Below are 22890 nucleotides of genomic sequence, written 5' to 3'. Positions count from 1 at the left end.
TAAATTATAGAAGCAATAACTTGTCCATGAAGGTGGGATCATATTGTTGAATTTTGACAGAAAGAAACCTTTAAAATTTGAAATAGTGATTTTAAGTGTGATTTTGTTCAATAGAATCCAGATATTTATGTTTATATAATTTCAGGTGTACAGGAGGATTAAGAAAGAAAAAGAATGATCAATATGAGATTTATTTTTTCTTCTCCCTTTCTTTTCCCAAGTAGAAAATGAAATATAATTCTTTTGGTGAAAATAGAACTTAATCACATATTTTGTTCATGACAAGTGCATCTGTAAAGTAGTGAAATGCTCTTGGCAACTTTTCATACTATGTAGTAAGAGTGATGACAACTGCCTCCGAATTGGGTGACCTAGTAGAGTGTAAAATAGACTGTTCATAAACAAAGAATCTTCGTAGTGCTTCACTGGAAGATGCTAGGGGCTCTTTCCAGCTGCTGGAAATGAATGATCCAAAGCCATCCCTGGGAGGGGAGGAGAGAGAAGAAGCAGACTTACTGTGGGATACTGGGGACACCAATAAACATCCTTCCATGTTGCTGGATAAATGGACTCCGTTCCAACTTAACTATTAGCTGAGTTCAGTGTTGTCATGCTTTTCTATGTGCCCAGCTGTTAAGACTCCTGGCTTTCTGTTTCCATACCCGACTAGCAATTGAGTCTTTTACTTTTAGTAGTGTTTGTTGAGTCTGATGCAAGTCACGAGAGTGTTCATACTTCATTACATTGCGTTGGGTGTGGTGTGCTCACCCCCCTCCCCTCAGCATTCTGGTGATTGCTTTTTCTTTCTCATCTATGAGTACAGGGTGTGGTTTCCAAATTCAAGGCCTTCCCAGTTTTCTGTGAGAATTAAAATGTAGGAAGCGACTGACTATTTCATTTTGAGATGAAATATGTCAGTAAAGCACTGAAAATGCTTTGACTTGGCACACTCTTTCATATTTCTGTAAGATGATGTTGAAAGTATTTTCTATAGTTTTTTTGGATGAGCATGCATTTTGGAATTCTTTCTATGTGTGGAGAGAAAAGTCTTTTGACCACTAATTCTGATGACTTTATTTCTTTACTTATTTATCTCTAATAAATGAATCTCAGCTTTACTATGGAGCAATGAGTTAAAAAAAATCTTGTTGCAGATCCCCCACTAAAAATTCAAGGGTCAAAGTGGGAGAGTTATGGATTTGTAATGTGAAGGAAGGATTCCTAAGGCATTTTCAATCTGCAACACCTTTAAAAAAAATAGTAAGAAAAATGACCTCGCTTCTAATTTGTTTTCCCAGCACTGATGTATTTGAGTTAGCAGTGTCTGGATCTAAATTAAGATTAGTCTCTAAAGTGCCTTTTGGCGAAGGAAAACTATAATGATTTTATTACTCTTTTACATGAACCAGGAAAGGGAATTTTACAAGCATGAAGAGGTTTTCAAATAGAGCGGGTAATGGAGGAGAAAGAAAGACTAGGAAGAAAAGGTAAAATCGGAGTCCTCTCTACTTGCTTTCTGGAGTTCGCACACCACCAGGGGGGTAGCCTGCTCACTTGGCTTACTCTGATTCCTTCATTATCAGTCCACAGGGTGCGTTTCCCTCCCAGCATTCAGTTGAAGCTGTAAAATAGACTCTATAGTGCTGTGAGTGAGAACAAACAAAAGGGGTATTCCCCCTCACAGCCTGTGTGTCATTCGCATTAATGTCAGCGGGCTTACAGATGGCCATGGAGGGAAACGTCTGTTTACAAATGGAGTCAGTGAACCACTCTCCACTCTCCCTGTTACCGCCATTTCCATTCCTTGAAATTGGAAGGGATTCATATGGAGTGTCTGTGTGTGCTTCGAAAAGACGTTCTTTCAGAATGGGCTGGTAATGTTGTAAACCTAAAGATGCTCTTGCCCCTACTGTCTTTCCTCTATGTTAAAATAACGCAGCTGGCTTGTAAGTATTTATCCTTTCTCTGCCTTACCACCTCAACTTCAGAAAAACAAAATAACAACAACTACAAAAACCCAAAAAGTAAGCCCCCAAAACAGGCAAAGCAACTGCTTGGCTTCTAGCTCATTTACATTATTTTTGTAAGGCAAGCCATATAGTTGAGTGATGTCAACACATCAACAGATTGTAAGGTCAACAGATTGCAAATAGGACCCAAAGTACGTTATGACAAGATATGTTTGCTGGCCGCTAAAGTACTTCTTGAAGTTCATAGTTTTTCCAGACTTATCTGGGTGTAAGTAGTGTACACAGTAATGTTCAAGCCATAGAAACTGCTGCAACCTCTATTTTCATATTTCAAGTGAATGATTATTCGGCTTAAGGTGGGAATAGACTGTACTCATTCTTGCTCCATTGTTTGGAAGCAGGTACGTTGGCTGTGCCAGAAAGGGAGAAAGCTAAAAGAAGTGAAAAGAGCAGCGTTCTGTGGATGTAAAAACCACAGATTCCCAAGCCTGCTGCAAAGATCTGTCACTTGTCTTGCCGTCAAGCAAGAACCGATCGGTATACTTAACACAGTCCTGAGTCTGCTGAGCCACAGGTTTGTATCTCTTCTATCAGGGCACAAGTCAATAAGGCTAAAATTATGCAGCTAGGGATTGTTTACTTTACAGCTGCTTGGGAACTATCTGGGGACTTTTCAAAGCATTAGCAACCAATTTAAGAGAAAATGAGTGGTTGAGAGGTCAAGGGGAAATATTTATTTCAGAAGGTCAATTGAATATTTGAAAAGAGTAACAGGTTTGCCTTTTAGGGTCAGGTTAATGTATCTAGTGGTCTGTTTGATCCTAAATAATGAGGCTGTAGAAGCAGGTTTTAGCGATGTAGATTATTCCCTGACAAGAACCATGCTTAGAGTGGAAGGAAAAAAAAAAAAGAAAGAAAAGAAAGCAATCTCTGTCTCTAAGTAAATGCAGTCTGTTGCTAGGACAGGTCACAGCCTGCTGTCCTGGCCCTTACTTTCAGTTTCTGCATCTAGAGACCAACAGGACAGTCAAAGCCTCCTCAGTCAAGGCATGCCTTCTGATCCTTTGTCTGTGACAGCCATAAATGCCACTGATTCTGTACAGACCGCAGGTGTAGGACCGGTGGCTTTTGGAAGCAGCTTCTGTAATCTTTGGGTCCCTCACATTCCAACATGGTTGGCTTTCTGGAAACGGAAGTATAACCCTTAATTTATGCTAGTTGCAATTGCTGCATTTGAATTATATCCGTGACAAATGAAAAGAACTGGAATCTATCAAATTTTCTTTTCCCTAGTAGAAGAACTTGGGTCATTTAAAGCAATTGTGAACTATGTGAGAGCATTTAGGCTATTAAAATGAGTAGGTGGGGAGATGGGAAAAGGTTGTGCCTTCCCGGTGGCAATGGCCCTGTGCTTATGGCACATCTCACAGATGGGCAGCTTACTTTGAAATTTTACACATCACACTCAGTGAATTAAGTGGTCACAAACCTAATAGCGATGAAAATAAACAAAACATTGTGCCTTCTATTTTAATATTTATTTAATTATGTTTCACAATGTGCCAGGTTCCAAAGCCTTTTTTTCTTGTACTATCCAACTTAAAAGTTGACTGTTCAACTGGAAAGTTAAATTCCATTTGAGTCTTTATTTTCCAATCTAAGTAAACTGAACCAAAAAGTATTAAGTGTGTAGGTTTGATATTTAATAGTAAAAATTATATACACGCTTGGCAAAACTTCTTCATCTACTGTCTCTGTGCCCTGCTCTCTCTTGGAAAGGTGCAGGGGAAATTTAAAAAAAAAGTCTTTTTCAGATACAAAGCTTTCATCTCCTCACTAGAAATCACAAAGGTTTTTTAAAGTGGTATTTGTGACCAAATTGCTTGCTATCGGTTTTAAATGAGGACTGCATAAGCTCACCAAATTTTGAAAGCCATTTGGTTAGGAAAACCCAGCCACGTGAAGCCCAATGTTGGTGACAATAATAACACTTATAGACACTTACAGCATAGGAGACATGAGGAAAAAAAAAACAAATTCTGCTGCTCTCCATCAGGTTAAAGCATGGTTTGAATAGAGCAATTTTTTAAAGAGTTTCCTTTTTATCTCCTAGAAATCAGCCTCAAACCTACTTCTGAGATGTGACTTAGGGAACCATCTTCACGCAAATGTTCTTTGGGTTTTGTAATAGCACTTCCTGACATCATGTAAGGTAGAGAGGAAGACTCAGCAGCCAGCCTGGCTCTGGTATAACCACAATATAAAATATATTTTAAGTTTAATAAAGGTAAATTATGTGTCGAAAGGCAAAGCAACCTATAATTAATGGCAACTTGGCTTGTGATAGCTAAAACACATCAAAGCAGTGTGTTTCTTATTGACTAATGGATACGCTCTGGGCAATCCCTCCTCTTGGGGTCTTTTAAGTTTAATATTTCAGTTTAATATATATAATAGTATGAGATGTCAATTGAAAGCCGTTTTTTTTAAAAACTACATTATCTACTCGTTAAATTTCATATTCGGTGGGTAAACAGTGATTATTCCAGTTGGGATTAACATTGTGAGAAAGACAAAGTGTGTGTGTGTGTGTGTGTGTGTGTGTGTGTGTATTTTTGTGTATGCATATGTGTGAGCAACGCTTTCATATTCCTCGTTTGCCAGATGAACAAGGACACGATGCATCTTATTTATTGTCAGCTGTATTTGCAAATGAATATCGTCTTCATAACCCTGAATCTGTCACTCCTTATACCCAACAGCGATAAAAGTGATAGATGGCACTTAAGGTCCTAAGGAAAAATGTGTTAATTCTCTTGATAATGTTCAGGGAAGGATGGCCCTATAGCCTATGTTTTTCCCATTTATTTTTCAATCACTTTAGGAAGGTGTGCAACATGAAAAGGTATTGAACACCTCGAAACCCAGAGGGAATTTATATCCCCTTTGTAGGAAAGCAATAAGTAAATTCGAAAAAAGCCTTCACTTGTTTCGAAATGCTTTTTGAATATTGACAATCAGAATTTACTACCAATCTTCTTGTGAAAATTTGCAGTTGATCAGAGACTGCTTTTCTTGTTTCAGTTGCTGCTCCGGCTTTGACAGAGTGGGCTCTTCCTGTGCCTCAGGAGGCGCAGGGCTCACAGGAAAACTACCATTTCCTGAGTGCTCTCATTGCCTTTCAAAGGCAAATGCCAGATGAGCTACACAGCAAGCAGAACCCAGGGAGGGGTTTCTCTCTACATATATACCCCCGTTTTTAGATACTCTGTGACTAAGGCTTTTCCCAATTGGAGGTCACACTGGCAATGTCACAGTCCCCAGATCCTTCCCTGCTTCCCAAGCCATTTGCTTCGAATGGTTTGTCTATGACAATTGTTTTTACTAGAATGAAAAATCATCTCCAGAATTTCTATCTATCAATTGTAGGTGCTTTTTTCCATCCTTTGTTTAATTTTGACTTCATGTAATGTCTTTCTTCAAAAGCTTTTTTTTCTTCCTATTTTTTTGATACGACATACAGAACACAGAAAGGTAGTATGCTGAGTAAATCTCAGGAGATTCTCTAGTCTCCAACAGAACCATAATCTCCCTACAGAGTGCCTTAATTTCTTTTACCTTACAAGCTACCTTTGTTCAAACGGCAATCCCCTATATATGTCTGAATGATGCCTTAGTGTGCACAGATAAAGCTCAGGACGTGCTGCTTATTTCTCTGTATGTCTTCATGAACACAAGGTATTTTGTCACTCTTGCTTTAGGGAGGCACTGGTGGTTTAAACAGAAGCCAGTGGCCAGGAGCAGGCTAGACATAAGGGTAATACCAAAGGTGCAGTTTATTGCTTTCTTCTCAAATGAATTTTATTATTTTGGCTTCAAATGAGCTTCCCTGCCTTTCAACAAGCAGGTTGGTGTCTGGTTTTCTAACGTGCAGTAACTAGGTTTTGGTGTTTTTTTTTTTGCTTTTTTTTTTCTTGTGGTAGTTTCTGCCTGTCAGTCAAAATGGAACTATGCTTATAATGTTAATATTTCCAAACACAGTTTTACTTTCCCGTAGTCACGGAAATAGTCTAACGTTTTGCTTTTCTTTCTGTTTACACTTTTGTTTCTCATGAAAACAAACAAACAAACAAACAAAAAGCTCCCCCAAAACCAGAAATAACAACCAAAGCTTATGCTTATGTTACCATTGCCGAAAGTTCCATCAGTAGAGGAGGGAATAACCACCCCACCTTTTGTAATTAACATCAAGGATGATAGAATCCTATCACCATTTACCCTTTAAGGTAAATGTAGGGTCTGGAATGCATTTGTGATTTCCACAAGTGATGACATCAAAATTTGAAGGCTAAGCATATAAACATGTCATCAAGACCTTGGAATCTTTGCATTAAAATCTAACTTCACTGCACTAGAAATACCGATTTTTTTCTAGAAACTTCTAGGTCCTTTTTTTATTATTGAAATACTAATAGCATTTATGCGCCTGCCACAGAAAATGTGATTCTCCCCCCCACTTAATGAGAAAAAAAATCCATGTAACTAAAAGAGCCCAAGGGTTGATTGGAGCTTTTCATTAAATTTTTTTTAATAGTTCGGAAGTATTATAGGAAAATAGTCTAGGATTTCTGATGTTAGCTACAAAAGTTTCCAAATCTTATTTTTTTAAGCTGAAGAGAAATGACGAAACATAGTAAAATTTAGGCTTATTCTGGAAGAGGTAAGCTTTTTATTTCAACCCACCTGGTAATTCATATGATGGTCTGCATTACACACTCAAGCCTTTGCTGGTCCTTGGGATGCTGTGTAGTTAATCACTGAATAGATTTTGATTTTTACAACTTTCATGGCTTCCAACACTCTGAATAATTTTCCTTTCAGTGTAAAAGCTTTCCATGGGGAATCTCAGGCCAACGGTAACTCTTTGCATTTTAAGAAACTTTTAAGAAAGATATTAATAGAACCACTTTGGTAACTAATCTTTAATAGGAACTGACACATTTTCTTACACTTAAGTATTATCCAAATAATTCAAAAATTCACTCATGTGTCAAAACCATCTAAGGTCTTTAACTCAGTGTACAACTGTTGTTCTTTGAAACACAAATCATAAAACAGGAAAGCACTGCAGTGATTAAAATGCCCTGACTGTGTAAGTTCTGTGGAATTCTAGGGATTTCTGATCTATTGATTTTAGAAGCAGGTACTTGAACACTGCACATTTCTCTACACTGTAGTCCCATTATAGAGGATGCTACAGATCTAGAAGACAGCATTGCCTCAAGGTAACAGAATTGGAGAAAATTATAATTGTATTTCACCAACTTAGTTTTTCTCTGATTAAAAAGGAAAACTTTAAAGTAAAAACAGTAAACATTAAAGACAATTTTGCATGGCTAGTTTTAACTGAAATATATGTAAATCAAAGTTGAAAATATTCTGTAGTAATTCAGACACATATGATATGCTTTTTAATATTATTGCATTACATAGCTAAATGAAAGACAGAAGGTAATAGTCATTTATGTATTGGGGATTCAAATAATTCTCCTAGTTGTTATGTTCGTATTCGCATTTTATGCGAAATTTGTTTGAAACAATGCATGTGTCCTAGTTAAATAAAGCTCACTTGAGCACCTTGATCAGTACACAGAATTAAAACAGAAAAACAATCAGGCATTAGCATGCAAGCTTTGAGGGGAAATGCCATTCAGCAGAAAGCAACACATGATTCCAAAAATGTCAAGCCGTCTCCATACAGTGCACACCATGTGTGAGCAGGTGGACGCACAACTTTATACCAGCATTTTTCTGTCAATAACTTCAGTATAAGCTTGATAGTCTTATGGAGGATTTAAAAGAACCTAATTAAAATAATTTCACTCACTCTGGTAACCATGAGTTCAATAAATACAAAGTCTGCTTTTTCCTCCTTCTTTCTTTCTTTCTTTCTTTCTTTCTTTCTTTCTTTCTTTCTTTCTTTCTTTCTTCCTCCCTCTCTCCCTCCCTCTCTCCCTCTCCCTCCTCCCCTCTCTTCTACCTTCACTCTTTAATGTTTCCATGAATTGGTACCCTTTAAACACAATCAGATGGAAGCTACAGATAAATTTTCTAACATTAAAAGCACTATCTGTGCAAATGTATGACAGTAATAAGACAGTACTCATAGCAACAGGAACATTAAAGAGTTCTGTTTTTATAAAAATTGGCACTTTCGGGTTATTTAGAATATAAAACAAAGATTTAAGATCGCCGTTTGAGAACAGTAAAGAAATAAGGCAGAGAATAGCATTTGCTTCGTCGCTGTAAAACCATTTAAGATATGAAGTAAAATGTTTACGTCTTGATTTGTTTGGTCACACTTGTCTAATATATTTCCTCAACTGAAGGATAATGTAAATTTTACTCTGTGTAAATATTTAATCTTATTTCTCCAGGCTAATGACTTTATTATTAGAAATCGTTGGTTCGTTGTTAGTTTAGCCTGTTGTTCGAACCATGAGCCCTCGACCAGTAAGCCTCCCCCAACCCCCGGTCCCTGCTGCGGGGCACCTCGACTTTGTCTCATTTTAGAAACTACACCGAACCTTTACCTTTCTCAGACACAAGCATATTCTTACACTGTTCGTAAACTTCCAGCTCTCGATTGATGCTTCAGGAAAAATCTCTAAAGCTCTTTCTGTATGAAAAGGAGGGAACAGTGGCCAAGTGTTCATGGGTGCGGTGCGTGGGTACCGTGCGTAGACTTAGTTTCGTGAGGATTTTCGTGGTGCTCTTGAGCAAACACCCCCTCTTACAGAAGGAGCTCACAGCCACCTTATGGCGAAGACATTGAGCAGTGAAATTTGCATCAGCTTCTAGTCCTCCCAACACTCATCTCCCTGACACTTGATAGGTAGACGTCTGTCTCTGAGTTCCTCACAGTAACCTGAAACTTTGGCATTTTCCTAGATCGCCCCATGTCCCATTGCACATCTGATTTGCCAGGAAATCCTACCTGTTTAACTTTCAAAACGTGAGTGGAATGGAATGATTCCTTACCATGCTCCGGCTACGAATGTAGCTCGCTCTCAGTCTCTAGCCTGGATATCCCAATGGTTTTGTATGCCTCTTCCTGCTGCGTAATCTCTCCGTTACTGTCTACTTTTAAACACAGGGGCTTGGGTTTGTTTTCCTGAAACCAGAGGTGTGCATCTGCCGCTGGTTTGTTCCCTTTTTTTGCCTCAACTTTTGCTGTCTTTCCCTGTCCTGAAGTTCCTTCCTCAGATCTCACCCCAGAGGTAAAATATGTACTAGGCCTCCATACATAGGGACACCACTGTCTCATCCTGGTTTTCCTTGATACCTTTAAAATCATAACTGCTCTTTCCTCTTTCAATTTCACCTGCACAAACACACTCGGGAATTTAATATATATTCATCTTGTCCCAACTCTGCCTTTCCAAACGGAATGCAAATTATATAAAAGCAGAGTTTTGCTGTTGTTATTTCCTCTTTAATTTTGCAGATGAGGAAACGGAAGACAATAAATATTTGTGGAATGAACAAATGGGCGAATAAAAGGTCTACGTGATGTATCGCCACCTGTATGCTAGCAACAAACAAATACGTTCCCAAGTACTTCGTTTGAGCGTAGAAGACCAGACTCATCTGTATGGAGTAGTGCTCTTGATTTCTTCATCCGGCCTGTTAAGTGTGCAACGCTAACTTCTGATATGGTACTTTCTTAATTTTCCATGTTGTCTGCCACATGGCGTGTCCTGTAAGACAGAGTCCCATGCAAAGAAAGCAAAGTAAATTAAACAGCAAGAAATCTGTATAGAATATAGTGAGCTGCATAGGAAGATATCAGATTTAAATTTGAAACCATGAGATAAATCAGAAGGTTTAAAAGCAGGGTTGGTGGGATGGCCCAGGAGGTATAGACTAATAGACTGAGTCTGATCCCTAGAACCTGTACGATGGAAAAGAGAAACACCTCTTGCAAGCTGTCCTCTGACTTCTATACATGCATCATGGCCCTCAACGCTCTCTCCCTTTCTCTGTCTCTGTCTTTCTCTTGCATGCACACACAGAGAGGAACAAATCAATGCATAAGGATAATGAAAAAAATGTCACATGCAGCATAAAAGGTATTTGCAACGCACATGCGATGTAAAAGGTATTGTGTTTGTCAGTGGATCACTGCATTTCCTACCAGCTGTATGATCTGCGGAAGTGTCTGTCCTCTGTGCTCACATGAATGAACACCAGACAGGAATAAAGATGACTAGACGTTGTCTGTGGTGCTTAAAGCATTGACTAGCACATGGGAATGGCCCAGAAGTTTCCTTTCTCTAGTACTAGCCTATTACAGTTAGTGCCATCATCTCAGACTAAGTATAATAATTTACACCTGACTATGGCTTGAGTAGCTCTACGGGATCCCATGTCAAACTCTTAATAACACTTTTCCCCCTTTCTCCATGTGTTCAGACTCTATCCTGAGCCCCTTATCTCTCTCTTGAAGAATTCATTTTCCACATAAGGCCCACAAATAGGTGTTCCACAAAAAGAAAAATTGAATACTCCTGGTAGCTTTCTCTCCCACAAGTGGCATCTCTCTGGAGGGGGTTTCCGTGAATGATTCAAACCAAAGAGATTTATGTCTACCTCAGCAACCACTGTCTATCGGTACCGTTTTGTGATGTGTCCTCCAATCCTGAGACATATTTCATTTTACCCTTTTCTCAATGATCTGTCCGTCCTAAGTAGCGCCCAATCTAAGAGAACAATAAATGCTCCTCAGCACTGTCCCCCGATAGCTAAAGCCACACCTGGGCGTAGACACTGACTGATGGAAGGAAGAATGCATGGGTAAATGATTAGACTTCGTGGTCCAAATTAAGAGTCTTGGAGGCGACAATGCATCAAGTCAACTTGGATGGATAATGCTTCACAAGGTGGAAATGAGATCTCTCCAGGAGGAACAGCATACGGCCTTTCAGGTGCAAACACTACAGTGAGTTTTAGATCCAGGCCTGACATCTACTCATAACTCTAAAATGTGACATTCAAGACATGGTACAATTGCCGCCCATTTTGAGGCCCAGTTCCCATCAGTCTTAAAGGGTATTATTTTGGTACATGGCCCACTTTCACAAGGCTTTTCCCTAATGTAGACAGCATATCATCTGACCCCCTAATTACTGAAGAGAGTCAGAATCCCAGGGCTTTTGAAGTGCCTACAGGTAATGTGAATCATTAGAAGCACATGTCATAAAAACCGAAGACATTTTTCAAATCACTTAAATTATAATAATTAATTTAATATGCTTCATATGTTCAAACTATATTTAGTTTCAAGCCATATGCTTTCTTACGTGAAATGGAGTTCCAGATTTTTGTATTTCTTTTCAAATACGGCATTCAAACAGAAATTTGTCCAGCACTTTAAGAGTTAACATATGTTCGCCAGGGACACATGACTTGATATCTGTAATAACTATGAAGACTAGAAAAAAATTGTCTGAAATTATGACCCATTTTTGAATGATGGCAATATGGTAAGTCGTTTGCTTCTGCATCAACATAGACTCCTAGTATCCCGCATTCTGAGCTCTGTGTGTAGACAAAGACCTAAGTAGGTAACTCTGCTAAGACTGTTCAGGGCATTGCTTCAGCTGTCTTCCAGCCACATGCTCTTAGCTCCACTTTGAAGACATTTCCTTTTAAATTCTCAAAACGTGTGGTTTTCAAAATAGTTTAGGAATCATGCTACACGTTTGATGTTTCGTCTTCAGATTTTTCCCAGTTCCCTTCCCCATTTCAGAGTGGAGCTGACTGTCACAAAGCCTGCCCCGTCTCTAGTGTTTGTTTTTTACACCCTCTCATTCACTTTCGCAAAACCACAAATTGCAGAGATTTAACGTATTCAAAATGCTGCTTTATCATCTCCCCGGCTTTATATCTTTTCCTGACTCACTCTTAAGCCATGACTATCACAGGCCCACGTAACAGTTAAGTCAGGCCATTGTGGCTTCGGTGATAAATTAAACACAAGAGCAAAACTGCTGACAATCTACACAGTGCCAAGTGAAAGATTTTATGACATAAACATAACTTAAAGTGGAAATATTCATCCGCCAGGCCTCACTTTGCGTCTTAGACTTGCTTTTTTCCTTCTTTTAGGATGGTGTTTAACTTGTGGTTTATCTGGCTAATGTAGAGGAGGAGATTCATTTTAATTACTCTCCTTACGGCTTTCAACAATCGTTAGGTAGTTGAGCTGATGATAAGATAAAATGAGGAAAGATGATGGCTTTTTGACATGACAGGCTGTGAGTGCAGGTATTATTAATTGTGTAAACTCTCAGGCGCCAGGTCTCTAGCTTCCCTGGACTTGTATGTAAAGACACTGTGACATCATTTTAGGAAGCAGTTTTTGACAGACATGGGAGGGTTTTGTTTTTTGGTTTTGTTTTGTTTTTTTCGTCTTTGACTCAGAACTTCTAATGATTCTATGGCTTATTTAAGGGGAAAAAATTCCCCTTAGTTTCAATTTGCATCCTTGAGTTACTTTACTGATATAATGAGCTATTCCATCCATCGTCAAGGAGTTGCATATAAACTCCCCCTGATTTCATCTCAGGAGACTCTGAGAACCTGAACTTGTCCCAGCAGCATAGCTAAAGTTTGAAAGGCTCTTCTATCAAACACACATTAATACTTTTTAGAAACTGTATAGACAGGAAAGGAAAACTGTTTTTACCACATGTGTAAATCCTTGGGAATCCAGTTGACAACATAGGATGTCCCCTATTCAATGTCTATGAACTCAAGGTAGCTATATAAAGAGTAACGCTCAAGCCAGCATGTAACACTGCTAACCAGCTTCCCTTAAAGGCTAGTTATCTTTTCTCTTTCCCTTGCATTAGCCAGTGTCTCCTGGAGCAGGAGAAGCGACAAATTCATTTTCTTTTTGCAAAGGCTGCTTCACGGCAAGCCAGCTGTAACCTAAATCATCAACAGCTGTATGTTCTCAGTAACCAAGGGAAAGAAGAGTTAAAACATAAGAGAGATTTAGAAAATAAATGAATTGACAGGTGTTGGAAGGGTCCAGAACCTGTTATCTTTTAAAGCAATGCACAATCACATGAAGAAAATTTCCCGTCTTAAAAAGCACTAGTAACAGGCATTTAGCACCAAGAATGGGGTCTCCACCTTCAATGCTTTGGTTTTCCCTCCTCTCCCCATGAATTTATTTTTCTTTTCGGGTCCAATTGGATATAGACACGGCACGAGTGTGATTTCATCTTGTAGCGTGTGTGTTTGGAAGAAAAAGTACACTATCTAATTGTCAAATATTAAAATAAAACAACCCGTTCTATTCTTAAAGTGTTATTTACTAATTAGCTCATTCTTCCACACAGAAAACAAGAGCTAAAGCTGAAGCTCAAAAGCTCCAATTTTTGCCCAATTAATATTATATTCTATCAATGGAGCTATTAACATCTTTGGGAAGTTTTAATATTATTAAGTACTTTGTCACACATTTTCATTTTCTGGACTTTTTCTAACAGTTTTGAACTTATTATTAAATACTTTTTGTGACTTGCATGTTTATACAATGTGGATCTTGAAGACCCAGTAATAATTGTATGATTCCCCCAGCCATTAAATTGAGTTTGTCAAATGATTCTGTTTCTTACATTAAAGATATGACGTATGCACGCGTTTTCAGATTCATTGCTTTATAATTTACCTGACTATTCAAACTCACAAAACCTAGAATTCACTCCCCCAAACTTTTTGTTAGTCAACAGATGTTATTTTATTTATGTCCCATTCATGTTCAGGGAATACGCAAGTTAATGTGGTAAACTCCAAATACCTGTGTATAAGTGATCATGCAGGTGAGAGCTTGGAATATGAAGTCACATATTGGAGGTATCAGACAGCATGATGAGAATAGCAAGCAAAGATCCTACTTTGTTCTCTTTCTGACCAACCGCTTGTCCACAGGTGCTGGTGTCGACATTTCCTGAAAGACCGTGATTCCATTAGCTTCCTGAGACTCATCAAGCTGTAAGATTTCACTAAAGATCCCATATACTTTAGAGTCTCCAAAGATACTTTTCTGTTCTCCTCCTTGTCCCTTTCCACTAGCGCAGAAGCCACTGATGCCTTGTGACACTCGGTAATGCTATACTGTCACTTCACAGAACATGGGAAACTCGCCAACCTTGGGCACACCAGCTTCAGAAGAAATGGTAAGAGCTTCTTGAGTCCCTGACATTTTACACCCCCGTGCCAACCCAGAATGCTACTGAACTACGTCTGCAAAAACAAAACCTACTACAAAACAACACTGTTCTTCCTATCATTGGAATTGTGTTCATTTAAAGCCATTTCTCCTATATTATGTCTGCTAACTGGGTTGTGTAACAAAACTAATACAAGGGGGCATAGGGGACATAAATTACTATGCATTAAAAACATCTATTTGCCTCTCTCTTTTTTTGGTGTATATAACACGTAACAACAGTGCGCATAATGTCCTACTTGTTCTGGCTATTAAAAAACACTTTATAATTCAAACTGCAGAATATTCTGGTAAAGCCTCTGGCAAATGCATACAGTAAATCAATCCTGTCCTTGCAGAAGTTTTAATTTGCATGCCTGTGTCTCTGGAAACATTCTGGAGTCTTCTAAGAAAGCATTCCAGCGTCTGCCTCTATTAAGAGTCCATATGGCGAATGCCTCTGAGATAACAGAACTTTCCTTATTTAAAGCCAAACCTATCCTCTTTGTGTTTAGATTTCTCAGTAGGTTCCTAACAAAGATTCTGGATATTACAGAGAGAATGAAGGCCCAGCAATATCAAGAAAAGGAAAGTACACTGCAAAACAGACTTCTATACAGGCCAATTAAAAGGTACTTCCATTAACACACATCTTCGAAAGAGACACACTTATACTTTGCTGTAGAAAATGAGAATTGGGTGCACATATATGACATTGGAACTCATTAGATTAGCAGTTCATTTAAAATTTAAGCGGTTTCTATTGATATATACTGGGTTTCTCTTTATTTTTTCCAGGGGATGCCAACTTTGAGTTGCATTTAAAATGAAAGAGCTAGGACTTTTAGGAGCATTTTATTCCTTTTTCTTTTGAATGACATACCTTGAAATTTCATGAGTGTGCAAACAAAAACTTTGTTCACCAAGTCTAGTTCTAAATGCAAAAGCCAGCAAACCATGCCTCTGGGGTGGGGGTGGAGGACCAGAAACAAAAAACTAAATCACTACATCAATCCTGTCTCTGAAAAGCAAAATTATAACTTTGGCATCATATTTAGGGCCTTGTGCTAATGATGAAAGGAGCTTGCAAGGAATAATGAAAGGGAAGTTCTTTCAAAGTATATCTTTTCCCTAAAGATCGGTGGTTATCTGTTCATTCCCTAAGCATTCGCCAGCATGTTGTCTGTGCCCAAGACGATTACACCACTGTGCATCCTTCAGAGAAACCCACAGTCTAGAGAGATAGGTAATAGATGTCTGTAAAACCACACAAAGACAAACATGCAGAGATGGCTGTGGCAGCAAACTCCATACACACCGCCACCTCTAATTGATGGGATGGAGGGCCGTGTGCAAATGAACTACGGAGCTGAATGTGAAGTAGAGACATTAGCCAAATAAATTGATGTGAAGTAAGGATGACACGGAAAAGAAAATATGAAATGGGTTCAAAGTTAGGGAAAAGCCACCAATCGCTTTTAACAACACATTCTGTGACTGGTGAAGGATGGAATCATGAGAATGATCTTTAAGATGTGAGCAGGCACAAACCAGATAGTGTGGGTTCCTGAATGTTCATTAAATTTAAATTTTAAAATCTACTTATTTATTTTTGGTTTCTCAAGATAGGGTTTCTCTGTGTAGATTTGGCTCTCCCAGAACTTGCTTTGTAGACCAGGTTGGCCTTGAACTCGTAAAGATCTGCCTGCCTCTGCCTCCCAAATGATAGAATTAAAGGTGTGTGCTACCACCACCCCTCTGGACTGATTTATTTTAGAGTAAGAGTTTCCAAGACTTCACTGATTTCTCACAGTTCTGTACTCCCTTGATATCCTTTATTTATTTCTTCTACTAAAATTAATTCACTGTAACTGATGCTGTGCACATCAGTGTCAGAACCAAAACTGACCAAAAAAGGAGTGGGATTAAATCTGGGTGACATAAACTTCAGGGTTCAAATTGGAAAGTAAAGTTATCCTATTACTTAGGGTGTGATACTGACTTGGTTTCTGACTTGTTGGGTGACATTGGACCTCCGTTTCCCAGCACAACAATGGATTGAATCACAGTTACTTCATAGATAGGGCAATTCTTAAGTGGCATAAACCAAGTAAAACCATCATTAAAAAAAAAACAGCACAAAACAATACTACTACTACCATCTGTTCTATTTGAATGAAGTGGAATGTTTACTCTATTCTCCTTACTCCTTAACAGTTTTACTGGAATACATTCATAGGGAAATATCTAGAACAAGTATTACTCTTGAGTCTTGTACACAATGCTACACACAGTCTGATAACATTATTTGATTTTTTTTCTTCATTTAGATTCACTTAAAATTCTCTTACATTTGGAAGATCAAGGTCGCTAAGAACAGACAGTCTTCATGACAAGTAATTTAGCCCAAGACATATAGCCACAGAACACACTATTTCATTGCCAACACACACACACACACACACACACACACACACACACACACACACACACACACACACCACTCATGCTTGCTTCATGATAGTTTCTATTTCATTGTTAACCCCCGCTTTTACAGCCCTGGTTTACATACCTCTGGGAATATACACTTTTTTGGGGGGGCCGATTACACAGCTTCCTACACAAAGCCCCACCAAGACTGACTCTCATATTACTTACGTATAGGAAAGGAATGTTTTCCATTGCCCTTAAAGCCCGCCAAGATGTTTTCCATATATGAGATTCTAAGGAATACTTAATGGGAGCAGACTATTGGGGAGAAATGGATATTGTAGATAGACAGGCAGAATGAAAATTAATGATGGCTATTCCGAAGGATAATATTAGGGGACCTGGGGGAAGAAAACTAGAACGCTGTATTTAGGTTACTTACCATCATGCAGTATGCTTCCTCATTGGTTTGTCTGTCATCATTATTTCCTTTATAAAATTATTCAGCCAGATGCTAAAGAGGATTAAGTCATTTTCTTGGAGCCCGTGGAAGCAATGGCTTGGACTTATGGTTGATGCTCATGCTCTTGACAACTGTCCTGCGTCCCAAGTGAAAGGGAAGACGGAAAAGTTGTTGAAGAGTGTGTCTGAGCCATACTCCTCAACAGATACCATGGAACGACTTGCGTTTCTAGACATATTTTTTTCTGTACAGGTGCCTGACACTCTCAAAGTGGACAGTGCAAAGTAGCAAAATTCACGGTCTTCATTCCTACTCCCTTCAAATTTCTGTGCTCAAATACTTCCTTAGTATTTTCTGCCAAGAGGGAAGAGATCTTATCAACTAATTCACGTTAAGTGATTGGGACTAAAATGAATGCAAATGCTGTATGTTCTATTTACAGATGTGTTTAAAACAACAGAATAAGTCATGTCTCATCAGGTTTTAGAACCTTGTTATCAAATGACAAAACGTGAGCATTTTCGTGTTTTCCTTTACCTATCTACAGATAAGCCTACAGAAAAGATAAGGTTTACTTTCCCATTTCATTGGCTACTTGATTTATGTGAAAATCCAATGCTTTTTCTTCATAGTTATGCAATAATGCAGTCACAACAGCACACAGATCGACCTGGCCTTTGTTTGCTCTAAGTGCATATTCCCTTGAAGTCTAGTTCCAATTACTACTCTCTTTAGCCGTGAAGAGAAACTGAGAATCATAAAAAAAAAAATGAAGGAAATTCTTAGCTGGACTTATTTGAAACATGGCAGGGTAAAATGCATTTGCCTAATCTTAAAACTATAAATGTTTCTATTGGTTCACTTAAAATTTTAAAAATTTCTGTGTGGGTCTTTTGTCTGCTTGTATATGTCTGTGTATCACCTGCAGGCCTGCCCTTGAGAGGACTGGAAGAGGGTGTCAATGTTTGCGACTCTTACAGTTGGTTGTGAGCAGCTATGTCAGTGCTGGGAGTCTGGGTCTTTGGGAAGAGCAGCCGGTGCTCTTGTCTGATCAGTGTTTGCTGACACTGAGCACAAAAGTCATCTCATAAGAGTTACAGGTAGCACTCTTCATGGAAAGATCCCCACTCTGTTGGCTACGGAAATTTGAAGCATTAGCTTTGGTAACAATTGTGGATCCACAATCTGATTGCTGAATGGCAAGTGAAATGCTGTCGGTAAAGCAGCAGAAATGGCATTTCATGTGTCCTACATGTCTATTATGTACCTTTTACCTAAATTCTATGGCACTCATACACTTCCCCAGGTAGAGCTACCCACCAGTAAAACCCCTCTCAAGTCCCTCATCCTTTGCGATGGTATGGAAGAATCAGTGAGTGGTGTTTATTTTCCTAAGGGATGACGGGATTGCTCTGTCACTGTCACTCAGTGATTACCGATTGCATAATCAATACGGGCGCACCACCAAAATGTTAACTTAGCTGTTAGGGAATGCAGAGTTAATCTAGGCTGGAGGACAAGATTGAGCCCTAGCATCAGAACTGATTTAGGGAGGAGAAGCAAATATTGACACACTCTCTCATGAATGTGTGCACGCGCACACACACACACACACACACATATATATATTGTTCAGTCAACCATACCCCAACGTCTTGTCATGTTTTTCCAGACTCTGTGGTGTGAAAGGATCTCTAGGTAGTTTTTATGCCTTTTTCTTGCTGCAGCATCTAGAACTTGATCTACTACTTCTCACTTGGATACCCACGGATACCCACTCCTCCCAACAGTTGTTCCCTGGTCCTGGATGATTGCAGCTGTATCTGGGCTCATGCTCTTGGCTCTTTTACTGAGTTCTCAAAAGAGCAGTCAGAGTGACCTTGACACAGTGCAAATCAGATTAGAGCACCCTTCTACTCAACACATTCCAAAGCTTTTCCATCTCTCTCAAGAGGTGTCTTAAAATCCCATCATGATTCTTAGTACTCTGACCCTTGTGGTCAGCCTAATCCATACATCCCCTACACAAAGAACAGCCACACTCTACACAACTGCTTCACCTGCTCCCCTCTTCGATGACTTTAAGTTTGTCTTATCTTTCCTTTGGAAGCAGCATCACTTACTTTCTGTGTGATGGTGGTATTCTGATGGGGAAGTCCTGTGTATATGTCAATAAAGCACTGTTGGCAAGATAGGTGGGACTAGGAGTCCAGGAGGACTCTGGGTAGGAGAAACACAGGGAGTCACGATGTAGCCCGCCAGAGAAGTAAGATATCTGGAACTTTTCTCTGGTAAGAGAAATACTTAGATTAACAATTATGGGATAAATACTTAAGTCAGAGCTAGCCAGTAAGAAACAAGCAAGGTCAACAGCTTCATAATTAATACAGCGTCTTGTATGTTATTTGGGGACTACAGCGTGGTAGAGCCCAGGTGACTGGTGGGGAAAAACCAAAGCCGGCTGGCAAGGAAAAGGCTTCTCTCTACAGTATTCCATAGCTATCTATATTGCAGAGTGGGGTTAACGGCGACTGTACCAGACAATCCATGTCTGTGATAATTTTCCTGTGGATAGAGCACTCATTTACTCGCATTCTTCTTCAAGAGTTTTAATGGCACTGTATCTAAAATTTCAACACCCTCTCCTTTTTTTTTTTTTTTATGAGACAGGGTTTCTCTGTATTGTTTTCAAGGCTGTCGGTCCAGCCCAGCCTCGAACTCACAGAGATCCGCCTGCCTCTGCCTCCCGAGAGCTGGGATTAAAGGCATGCGGCACCACCGCCCAGCTTCAACACCCTCTTCTTAGTGTACTTTTGCCCCTTCCCGGTTTTGCCTGCAGCATTTATTTCTGTCTATTTTGATATGAGTTCTTCCTGTTGATTTCTTATTTGTCCCACTAATATGTGAATTGTTTGAGAGTGGGGAAGGTTTTGTTTTCTTACATAGTGTTTTATTTTTATTCACCTAAGCATCCATAAGAACCTAGAACAGTTCTTCACACATTGTTAGCCACTCCAAAAAAAAAAAAACCTTTGCTATATGTATGAGTAAATTAATATTAATAATTTATAAAATATCTGCATAACATGTGTTGATTTTTGGATTTACTAAAACTGTTGGAAAATGACAGAATTCATTGTCTCTAAATTCCCTAGTTTCCTAGGTTCTGGGATAGTCAAGTCCCCACAAGGAACTAATGGGAAGCTAGGTATTGCACATACTACATGGCTGCACATAGATTTGTGCATAAGTTTTGCTCTTTCTGGGAAGACACATTTTTCATATTTTTCCTTATCTATTTGTCAGTGAAACAAACAAAACTTGAGGCTGTGTCAAAAGAAATACTTCAATAATAAAAGAAAGGAACATTTAAACATAAAACTTCTCCATAACAGTAATTACTGACTTACATTATGAAGCCATTGGCATGGCCTTAGCAACCTGGAAGATTTCTACATAAATGCCATGCCACCTTAGTTAAACAACATAAGAAAGGAGCATCTAATGACAAGATCATCCACCTCTTTCCAATCTACATTGTCTTTTACTCTAACCAAGAGAAATCCACAAGTTCAGAAGGCACAAAATTATGAATAAAACATGAGACGGTATGTAAACAAACTATAAAATAGCACATAAGTAAAATTTCCAAATGACTCTATTTACATTAATGGTGAATCATTCATTGATGTTCAAGTGAATGTATGAACACTTAGAGTGACATACAATAAATTTCATCTGGTGTCACTCCATGAGAGAGTTTGGAGTCTGTATTTTAATTCACTTGTAGTTATTCATTTCATTGAATGACACCATCTCCCCATTTGTTTTGTGAGAAGATGCTCAAAATTGTACTGGCTGTCCCTGTGATTCAACGGAGGTAGTAGAGGAGACGTATCTTCTTCATCATGAACCACTCCCATCCCCACCCAGGAAAAAAATTAAAAGCTTGACACGCATCATCAAACTATTTCCCTGTGATTCCCGGCAGGTTAAACACTGCCTTGTGAAGCAGATGGGCAAATGCCAGTGTAATCGCAGGAACTGCTATCCTTTCTCTCATCCATGGAGTATGCCTTTGATACTCCTCATGGCAGAAAATTGCTACAGGTTCAAAATAGTGCCCCATGTATCATGCAGAAGTAGAGTAATTGAGACTGTCAGTCAGCCTCTCTTGTCCCATCCCTTTGCTTTGTATGGGAAAATTGTTCTATTTTCATATAATTAATGTCCAAGAACAGAGCACAAGGGAATACCAAGACAAGATCTTACAACCTCATCAAAATGAAAATCATAACAATATGTAAGATGGAGAACTAATAAAAAAATCGAAGGCTCTCAAAGCAAATAGTGTCTGTTTTCACCACTGGGCATTCCCTGGCACAAATCAGAATTATTTCCATTAGCAAAAAAAAAAAAATTAGCTTGGATTTTTAGTTTAAAATTTTGCAGTTTTCCATGTTAGTTCTCTTTTGTGTTGAAATCTGTCTTTGGAATATTTTTATCTACTTATAGTAGAAAATGTTTGAAGGTGTAATGCCATATATATCATAATTTAAGGCTAAATATTATCATGTTGCAAGGACAGAATAAAAGAGACACAAACTTGAGTTCAAGTTCAGCTTTGGCTGGCACTTAGGATTGTCCCATTTTTAGAATGTTTGAATGTAAATTTCCTAATCCACAATTTGTTGGTTAAATTTAAATTAAATATAGAAAGCATAGGTACCTTATAGATATTAAATAATGGAGATCTATAATTATCATTCATAAATTGTGCAAGCACTATAATTAAAAATAAAACATTTAAAATGAATAATTTACAAGGCAAAATAGGAGAAGAAAATATAAACTAATGTGTTAAACGTAGTTTGATTAAATGATCAATGAGTCTTAAAATTTCCAATGTTTTTCCTAACTCTAAAAGAGTAAGCTTAACTTCTAATAAAGTGGCTGTTTCATACTAAAAGTTCATTTAAGCTTATTAATATGCCCATCAATGAAAAATAATTCAAATAATATATTTGATTTTAAATATATTAAATCATAAATATTTTATATTAAAGTTTAAGTGGATATGCTAAATAATTTTCATCAATATTTTTAAATCCTTGTGTTTATAAAAGAAAATGTAACTCATTAAATAATATGTAACTAGCATCAATTTAAGAAATAATGTGATAAGCTGTTTGTAACCTTTTTGTTTTTGGAGGCAAAATTTATTGAAGCTTGTTATTTTTGTTTTATTTTAAAATATGGAACACTTCACAAATTTGCATATCATCCTTGTACAAGGACCATGGCAATCTTTTCTGTATTGTTGCACTTTCAATATTATGTGCTGCCGAAGCAATTCTGCTTGATATTTTTAAAGATTTTTTTCATTTTTTTATATGTGTGTACGTATACACATGTGTGAATGTCGTGTGTGTGTGTGTGTGTGTGTGTGTGTGTGTGTGTGTGTGTGTCTATAACCTGGAAATTCAGAAGAGGGCAATGGCTGCCCTAGAGCTGGAATTACAGGTGGTTGTGAGCTACCTGACCGGGGTCCTGGGCACCAAACATGGGGATGTTATAGGAGCAACAAGTGCTCTTAACCACCAAGCCTCTTCTTCAACATCAGAAAAGATTTTTAGATTTACTTGATATGAGTATGTGTTTGCCTGAGTGAGTGTTTATTCACACATGAGTGCAGGACCACCACAGTCAATGGGATGGGGGGGATCCCCTGAGGAGGAAGTTAT

The 22890-nt window shown here is 38.4% G+C and overlaps 1 non-coding gene across 1 annotated transcript; it reads right to left on the bottom strand.

Moving 5' to 3' along the window:
* Nucleotides 1–22395: 22395 nt before the first annotated feature.
* LOC121133751 lies at nt 22396–22499 on the bottom strand. The gene has a single exon (XR_005870728.1). It is a non-coding gene; the product is annotated as a U6 spliceosomal RNA (small nuclear RNA).
* Between the last annotated feature and the right edge of the window lie 391 nt (nt 22500–22890).

The sequence above is a fragment of the Mesocricetus auratus genome, unplaced genomic scaffold, assembly GCF_017639785.1.
Source record: "Mesocricetus auratus isolate SY011 unplaced genomic scaffold, BCM_Maur_2.0 Super-Scaffold_100023, whole genome shotgun sequence".
NCBI classification, from domain to species: Eukaryota; Metazoa; Chordata; class Mammalia; order Rodentia; family Cricetidae; genus Mesocricetus; species Mesocricetus auratus.
This window is presented reverse-complemented; position numbering and strand designations above follow the sequence as displayed.